Raw genomic sequence first — 9,744 nt, 5'->3', positions numbered from 1 at the left:
CAACTAAGTCACCTACCAAACCACATTCAAAACAAAAAAATTCCATTTAAAGTTCCTACACTTAACCATTTTCAAGCAACTAAGTCACCAACCAAACCACATTCAAAACAAAAAATCCCTTTTAAAGTTCCTAGACTTAACCATTTTCAAGCAACTACGTCACCTACCAAACCACATTCAAAACAAAAAAAAAAGCCTTTAAAGTTCCTACACTTAACCATTTTCAAGCAACTAAGTCACCAACCAAACAACATTCAAAACAAAAAATCCCCTTTAAATTTCCTAGACTTAACCATTTTCAAGCAACAAAGTCACCAACCAAACCACTTTCAAAACAAAAAAAATTCGTTTAAAGTTCCTACACTTAACCATTTTCAAGCAACTAAGTCACCAACCAAAATACATTCAAAACAAAAAAAATCCCTTTAAAGTAACTAAGTCACCTGCCAAACCACATTCAAAACAAAAAAATTCCCTATAAAGTTCATTCACTTAACCATTTTCAAGCAACTAAGTCACCTACCAAATCAAATTTAAAACAAAAAAATTCCATTTAAATTTCCTACACTTAATCATTTTCAAGAAACAAGTCACCTACCAAACCAAATTCAAAACGAAAATCCCATTTAAAGTTCCTAAACTAAACCATTTTCAAGCAACTAAGTCACAAACCAAACCACATTCAAAACAAAAAAATTTCCTTTATAGTTCGTACACTTAACCATTTTCAAGTAACTAAGTCACCTACCAAACCACATTCAAAACAAAAAAATCCCTTTAAAGTTCCTACACTTAACCATTTACCAAACCACATTTAAAACAAAAAATTTCCTTTAAAGTTCATACACTTAACCATTTTCAATTGACCAAGTCAACTATCAAACCACATTCAAAACAAAAAAATTTCCTTTAAAGTTCCTACACTTATCCATTTTCAAGTGACTAAGTCACCTATCAAACCACATTCAAAACAAAAAAATTCCCTTTAAAGTTCCTACACTTAGCCATTTTCAAGTGACTAAGTCACCTACCAAACCACATTCAAAACAAAAAATTCCCTTTAAAGTTCCTACACTTAACCATTTTCAAGTAACTAAGTCACCAACCAAACCACATTAAAAAACAATTCCTTTAGAGTTCCTGGAGTTAACCATTTTCAAGCAACTAAGTCACCTACCTTTCCTTTAAAGTTTCTAGACTTAACCATTTTCAAGCAACTAAGTCACCTACCCAACCACATTCAAAACAAAAAAAATCTCTTTTAAAGTTCCTACACTTAATCCTTTTCAAGCAACTAAGTCACCTACCAAACCACATTCAAAACAAAAAAAAAACCTTTAAAGTTCCTACACTTAACCATTTTCAAGCAACTAAGTCACCCGAAAAAATAGCAAAGCAATCCTTTTATCAAGTTCGAAGCCTGTCAAATAGTAAAATTATTACAAAGAATACTCTTTCGCTTAAATAATTACAACAATTTAGTAAAGGAATAGGAATAAGATTTCCCCCCAAACCTACTAAACAATTAATGAATAAAATAAAGAAATAAGTGTCAAGACTAACCGAAATTTAGGTAATTCAAAATCAAATTAATGTTGAAAGAAGCCTAGAATTAGCTAATTCAATCTCAAATTCCAAAAATTAGCTAAAATCTAGCTAAATAAAAAAAATATCCAAACCCTAGAACTCAAATCCCAACCATTTGACAAAATTAACACTAAGATATTTGTATGTAGATGTTTAACATTCATAGATATTAAAAAACGAGTTTGTGGATACAAGAATAAGCTAAATTTAGTTAATGAAAGTTAATTGTTACCTTACCCAAAATTGAAACTTAGGATGGGATAGTTCCTTGAAAATGGATTAAAGCCAAAATTAAATGTTAGGATGGAGTACAAACTTCCTTGAAAGAGAAAGAACAATGGAGATTAGGAGTATATTGTTAAAGTGTGAGATTTGGAGGTTTTGGGGGGTTGGTGACTGTTTTGGACGGGAAATGGATAAGGTTTTGTAGTGATTTTGTGGTTTATTATGTATTACGGGTCGGGTCGAGTTAAAGAATTATATTTTTTTTCAATTATTATGAAAACCGACCACATGTAATAATTAAAAAAATTATTTTTGAAATTAAAATTTAATAAGCTACAGTTAATAAATTAATAAATTACAAAAATAAGTTAATAAATTAAAATTATTTTTTAACAAATTAAAATTTTAATAAATTTGATAATATTTATAATAATATTCAATTAATTTAATACAATTCGTATATATATAAATACACAGTACATACATTGTGTATGGTACCGGGACAATATCCAATTAATTTATTACAATTCATACATATATAAATCAGATAATAGTTATTTTATCATCACATTAACACGAGTAGTATATTTCCTCAATCGTATAATAATATCAATGATTTTTGCAAATTACGATAATTTTTTGATTAATTAGCTTTTAAATACGATATTATATACATATATATATATATATATATATACCTCGTAATACTAATCTTATGTTATTTAACTTCAACAACATACCGGTGTCTACATTGACCGAAAATAGTATATCTATTTCCTCAATAGTATGATATATATCAACGTGTCATTCAAACTATACTGATATATACATTTAGTTATCTAGGTTTCGATTGCTACATATGTCACTACGCAAGATATACGTATATATACATATATTCAATTGTCTATCAGTTTTCACATACGTACTATAAACTTCACATCCACGATTCTACTACCCCATAATAATATATATACAATGTATTTCACAAATACTCAGATGAATTATAGATTACATTATCTTATGTATGTCATTAGTATACCTTCACCGTATAATATATATATACTATATATATACACACATACACATACACACATATACACACTATCGACTATATCAAATTCTAAATGCGTACTATGTATATCACATACGCACACAAGTATATAATCCAATAATATAACGCAATGTGTTTCTTATACATACTCATATGGGTGATCGATTAATTGTGTGTGTATATATATATATATATATATATGAACTCTTGAATGCGTATATATATATCATATCCAAAAGTATATATTACCTTATAATAGAACACGTTCATTATATTCTGATGAATTATCAGTTATATATTATATTATTATGACTGAAATAGTAACATAATATAATTATTTCAACAGTATGATATATATGTGTATATATATATACACACACATATTCATTATACAAAGATTATGCATGTTTAACATTATTTAACGTCTATACACGAAAAATATTTATCCCATATACTGAAACATAAGTAAAAGATAAATATTATGTTTAACGTAATTTTTTTCACAAAATTTAAAAATGATTGATTTTTATTATTATTGTTATACTGGTTATCGACTACGTGTGATTAGTGTAATTTCAAAAATTTATATATAAATTACATTATATATATATAATTATTTTTAATGAAAATAATATATATATTTGATTACATATATATAATTATTGGTTACTAAAAATTATTTACTTTTAATTTTTTTTTAGTTCAAAAATCGACCACAAGTAGTCGGTTTTTAATATATTTTCTTTTTTTAAAAATATTTAAAACTGACCACTAGTGGTCGGCTTTGATATTTTAAAAAAAAATTATTTGTAAAATAAATAATAATTAATATAAAAATTAATGAAATAATGTTTTTGTTTTTTTAAAATAAAAAAACTACCACTTGTGGTTGCTTTTTTAAAAAAATTATATATTACGAAAAATCGACCACTTGTGGTCGATTTTTTCCAACCACAACACGTGGTCGATTTTGTGTCGTTGATTTTTTTTTAGTAGTGTTTGACAGATGTCTACCATTGTGGACTGCATTTATATTGTAGAGTCCCACAGGAGAGGTCCAGCTCTACAGGCATGTGGGAAATCCAACAGCCATGGCTTTGTCATTACAGGTTAGGCTCCACAAAAATGGAACTTTCCAAGGTCACAAGCGCAATATTTTTCTTCCACTTGCCGTGCTGCTCGTACGGGCATTGCACCGTAGGTATTATTGTACCAACACCTACCAACTCAAGGCAATTCCCAATCATGAAATCGACCCTCAAAACTTAATCAAAACTCCAAAAATGCACCCCGACTATGTTACAAGACTAAAATCAACATTTCAACTCAATAGAATCATTAGATCATTAGATGGAGATTGTAATCAACAAATGTTGACCTAAGTCAACTCTACACTATAAATCTCTAACTTTTCAATCAATTACTCAAAATTCATCCGAACACTTCAGAATTCAAAACAAAGATAGTAACCTAAAATGACATTCCAAAGCTAATAAAACTGACAAAAATATCGTACGACCGCAAAATCGACAAATATTGACCAATGACAATCATATCAACTTTAAAATCTTTCAAAATAAAAAAAAACTCACATAATACTCAACTAACCACCTCGAAACTATATCACCTACAACCGCAAACCACAAATATCATAATGTAACCACAAGAAGGGATAAAAAGGATCAAAATATACTAAAAATTGAAAATTGCTTGAGCGTTATTACAAGTCACCAGTGAGTACGAGAAATATAAGTACTCAGCAAAATGAGAAATATATGTACTCAGCAAGCTTTAATTACTTGTTCTTTCAAAAATAAAAATGAGATATATCCTAAAAGTTCTTTTTTACCACATCTATAATTATGCCACAAAATAATTCACCACGATAAAATAATTACAATATGTATATTTCCAAAATTATTTACACCACTGATAATACTAAAATACATTATTCGAACAATTATCATAATAATTTCAATAACCTAGCAACAAATAAATATAGAGTGCGATGTACACGAAATTGAATGCATTTCATTATATTGGCCAAAAATAAATTCATATACATGCACTTCCTCTGTCGGATAGCCAGAACTTAAGGGAACTCATGAAGTCTATACACCTGTTGGTACGATTTCTCATTGGTACAATAATACTCACCTGGACCATTTTTTGTCAACTCAATAACTGTTATGACCAGAGCCGGGACCCTGACCGCGACGGACATCCCGAACTATAAGTCTCGGACGCCCCTTGATTTGGCGATCATGCACACCATTCATACAATATAAAAAAAATGCAAAAAGTTATCATACGGAAACATGGTCAATGTTATAATTTAATTAAACAATTTAAAATAAAATCTTTAATATTCAAAACACAGACACCCGTCTGCGAAATCTCTAACATTACAAGATTCAACATATATTTAAAAACAAAATTGGGAAAAGGCCCCCAGTTAGATCATGAATAAAATAAATAACAATGTTCGATAAACCCAACCTTCCAGAATATGAAAGGCTCACCAACTGCAAATCTCAGATACACCAATCTACTGCTTAGCGAAACCTCAGGACTGAGCCTCAAATCATAAAATATAAGGGTTAATACAACTGTACTGGTATGCATAGCAATCCAAAATAAAGTATTTTATACAACATAAGTGAGAGAAATTCATAAAATAGTTTTCATATGATATAAGAAAAACACATGGGCATTCTTTGATAAATTTCAAAATTCTTTGTTGAAATCGTGACTCTACTTTTTATTTCTCTTCTGAGCTAGATGGTACACCCTACAATCAGTAATTTCATGGGCTATATGGAATCCGCCCTTGACTCAGCGGCCAAGCCTCCTATCCAAGTTTGCTGCAAGGATTGGAGTATTAGTAAAGGGAGATACATAAGACCAGTGCCAAGATCCCTAATTAAATTAACATGTCATGGTAGTGCGTAAGACCACAAAGCATGGATCCTAATCATAGTTCTAAATTGGGATTACATGAATGAAGGTACACAAGACCACCCAACATGGTACCATAACCCCGTGTCGGCAAGTTAGGGTTTCTCACATTGAGTATTTCAACTCATACTTTCTTTGGGTAACCATCTAACTCTCTTTAAGCCCACTTTTAACCTTTTATAAACATGCATCATTCTGAATTCAAAATCTAGAAATCTAAAAGAAAATTTGCATTCCAATCTGTTTTGAATCTATTATGGCATTCATTTATTTGGTATCGTCACACCAAGACTTGCAAGTCATACATTATCAGCCATATATTATCGCGTTACAGTTCTTTCATTCAAAACATAATGTTTAGACCACCAAATCATTCAAATAGTATAAGAGAATTTGTATAACAAAATACATGAAACTTATGCGAAAATTCTCTTTTTCAATCTTCAAACATATGGTGGACAATAACTTCGTATTAAACCATGAACTTCTTTAAATCATCATTATTTTATTTATATTAACAAGAAAACACCCTCTCTTCAGTTTCACAATCAAACTCAAGCCATTCAACAATAGGTCAAAAATGTTTATGCCATGCTTCAAAATATGAAATTCTTTAATTCATAACAAGTTAAATCAAGAGATGTCATAACAAAAGAGGGAGTACAAATATTCATTCTCTCAATTCATATTTCAAACTTAAAACTCATACATACTTATATACTAGTAAAAAATAAATTTTGGGGAAGGCCTTAAGACCAAAACACTATCATAAAAAGGGTTCACAATGTATATTTGTTAACGCAATTTAAAAACCCTTCATAAGTACATGATTCCTCAATATTGAAAACATTGTAAAAATAATTATTCCATGCCCATGTATTTTTGGAAAACCCCACATACCTTAGATTACTCAGTTCAAAGAATAAAACCCAAATCTTGATTTGCTTTCTTGGAATCCTTGACTTAAGAGCTTAGGTATTGATATTTTTGGAGGTTTAGGGATTTCTTAGAGTAGAAGAAAGAAATAATGATGTTAAAATTCTCTTTGGTGCTTCAAATCTTGTGTTTTGGATGGTTTTGGGGTGAGATAAATGACCTAATTGCCCCCAATTACGCAGATTCAGAAGCTGGAAAATAAGGGGTAAAATAGAGTATGTGTCTCATGCTCTGGAGCGCCAAAATAGAGAGTACATTGAATTCTGTATCGCACGCTCCTGTGAGGGTGAAATAGAGTGTGCATCACATGCTTATCATACGCAGCTACTGGTTTTGGCGAAAGTAATCATAACTTTTCACTCGCGTATCAAATTAAGACGAAATTGGTATTGTTGAAAAGTTGACTCAATTATAAAAAATTTTATGGTTATTTAGATGAAAAATTCTACGTGTATAAAAAGTTATACACATTCAAAGTGTACCCTTGTAACATCGAAAACAAAGATTTAGCCGAATCAAAAGTTCTTAGCTCAACCTCTCTATAAGTGTTTCCTATGAAGAATTTTCACCTCAAAAGCACTTCAAACACGAGGATATAGATTATGCCACTTATTCTCACTTGAAAATAATATCTATTAGAGCTTACACATGTAGGAAAATAGTTTGATTTCTAGTTTGAAAATGCAGGGTGTTACAATAACACTTGTCGAAATTATTTTCCCTCGGTATAATATAACTTACCAAATTATTTTCCATCATATTTGTATGATTTTACTTGGTGGAATTATTTTTCATCAACATAGCAAGAATATGAAATTTACAAATGATGCAATGAGCATTTTCAATCAATAATGATCATGCAATGGTAAAAATGACGCAATGGACATTATCAATCAATAATGATAATGCAATAGTAAAAATGGTATTAATATGTATATCATATATATAGCATAAGTTCATCAATCACAATCAAGTTCACATAATTCACAAGTCTCAATAATTTAATTATAGGAAGGGAGTCAAAAATATCCCCTCTTGATATAAGAATAATGGTCACCTTAGCTTTCGACGACATCATTCAAAGTCACTATGTGAAGAATCAAGTTTTTTTCGCATGGAGGGAATGGGATCATACTTGGAGGGTACGTTTTGAACCTATCATTATCAAACCCGAGTGTGGAAGATTATTTGGTGCCTTGAAGACTTAAGGACTCTCGGGTTTGGACCACCTTTGTTGGTTCACAGTTTTGGTGCCCTTTATGAAGGAAATTTTGATCACTTATCATTAAGGGCATTTTGGACAATTCATATTATTTTCCAACACATCAAGGCCACCCTTGGTCATTAAGAGTAGAATAGTCTTTTTTGCCTTCTTTTGTAATATACTATAAGTAGGATTTTTTTAGGTCTTCTCTCATTAGTTTTATGAAAGATGAAAGATTGAAATAGTAAAAAATCTCTCTCTTAAGAGTAGAACACTTAGTCTTACTTAGGGCTTAGTCTTAGTTAGGGCTTGGAAAATCTAGTATTGATCTTTGCTTGGAAACGGTGGATCTTAAGGTGAGTTGATTCCCTTGACGGTCACCGTAAGAGTGTGATTTATATTATTACACTCATTCGGGGTTTTTGACTTTAATACACTCTTTAGTTCTTAATTTTGTAATAATCTTGGTCTCACTATCTATCCTTTACTTTTGTTGTTGTCATCTTGTGTAGTGGACTGTTTTGGGTCCTTTATTGAATCTAAAATGTGTATTATTGTTATTAATATTATTCCTCACATTTTGTAGCTTTTTTGGTGTTATATACACTATTGTATCTTGTATTCTTCTTGTAGATAGCGAATTCGAGAGTGGTCTCCTTCTTGGTCCTCGGATCCTTAAGATTGTGGACTAATTTGGAGTGTGTTTTGTTCCTTCCGTTGTCTTTCTTGTATCATTTGGTATCTATCATGGCTTGATCTTGTTCCCACAAGATCAATCTTGGGCTTGTTAATTGAAAAACAAAAAAAATTGTTTTAAAAAATAAAGTTGAAATCTGAAAATTCCAGAAAAATAGCAATCTGTCCATTTTGTGTTCTTGGCCAAAAATTGTGTTATTGTTGTGTATTGGCCAATATTTTTACTTGTCTTTGTTGTGTCTAAGTGTTAGTTTTGTTTCTAAGTAACACGTTGATTCTATATCTTAGATTTGAGCTTGAAATGTTGATATTGTTAATGTGAACAAAGTGTGACCGATTATTGTTAGTATTGTTGTTACGGGTTCGAGACTTGAATGTGTGATGTGTTGTTGGTTCAATTTTTGAACGTGTATTGTGGAGATTTTGTTGTGTAATTTAAGCTTGGGAAGTTGTTGTTGTTGTTTGGGAGGCCTAACTTGAACCTTAGAACTTCAAGACTCAAAGTTTGTGTTCTTATATTGTTGAAAAAAGTGATTGTTGATCTTAGAAGTTGAAGAAAAAGAGTGTGTATTGTGTTAGTCTTGCAAGACATTGATCCAAGTTTCAAGGTGCAGTACTTTTGACTCAAAGACTTTTCCTACACAGTAAAGACATTACATCACTTCTCAACCACTTTCCCATGAAACAAGGGTCCATGTTTTAAGGAGAAGTACAAGAAAAAGTCAAGTCTTGAAAATTGAAAAAGGTTCCAAGACTTATTTTCCCTCCTAAAATAAATTCCACCAATCTAAATTAATTTTTGACCAAGAAAAACCTTTGAGAATAACCACTTGATAAAATCGACCCAATATGTGGCTGCCACATCATCACTGCTACTGTTCACATAATATTTTCGAGCTCAAATTTGAGATTCTTAGTTTCATCTTATTGTTCATTAGTTTCATGTCTTTGTCTTGATTCTAGAATTAATTAACAACTAGTAATCACCTACTTAGTTGTAGATTAATTATTGAATCCGCTTCTTCATGTCTTCGTTATTTGTGTGTTTTTCTCATTTTTAACTCATAGTAACTTCTTTGTTTTAAGT

Source organism: Capsicum annuum, chromosome 4, assembly GCF_002878395.1.
Source record: "Capsicum annuum cultivar UCD-10X-F1 chromosome 4, UCD10Xv1.1, whole genome shotgun sequence".
Lineage (NCBI taxonomy): Eukaryota > Viridiplantae > Streptophyta > Magnoliopsida > Solanales > Solanaceae > Capsicum > Capsicum annuum.
Note: the sequence above shows the minus strand (reverse complement) of the source record.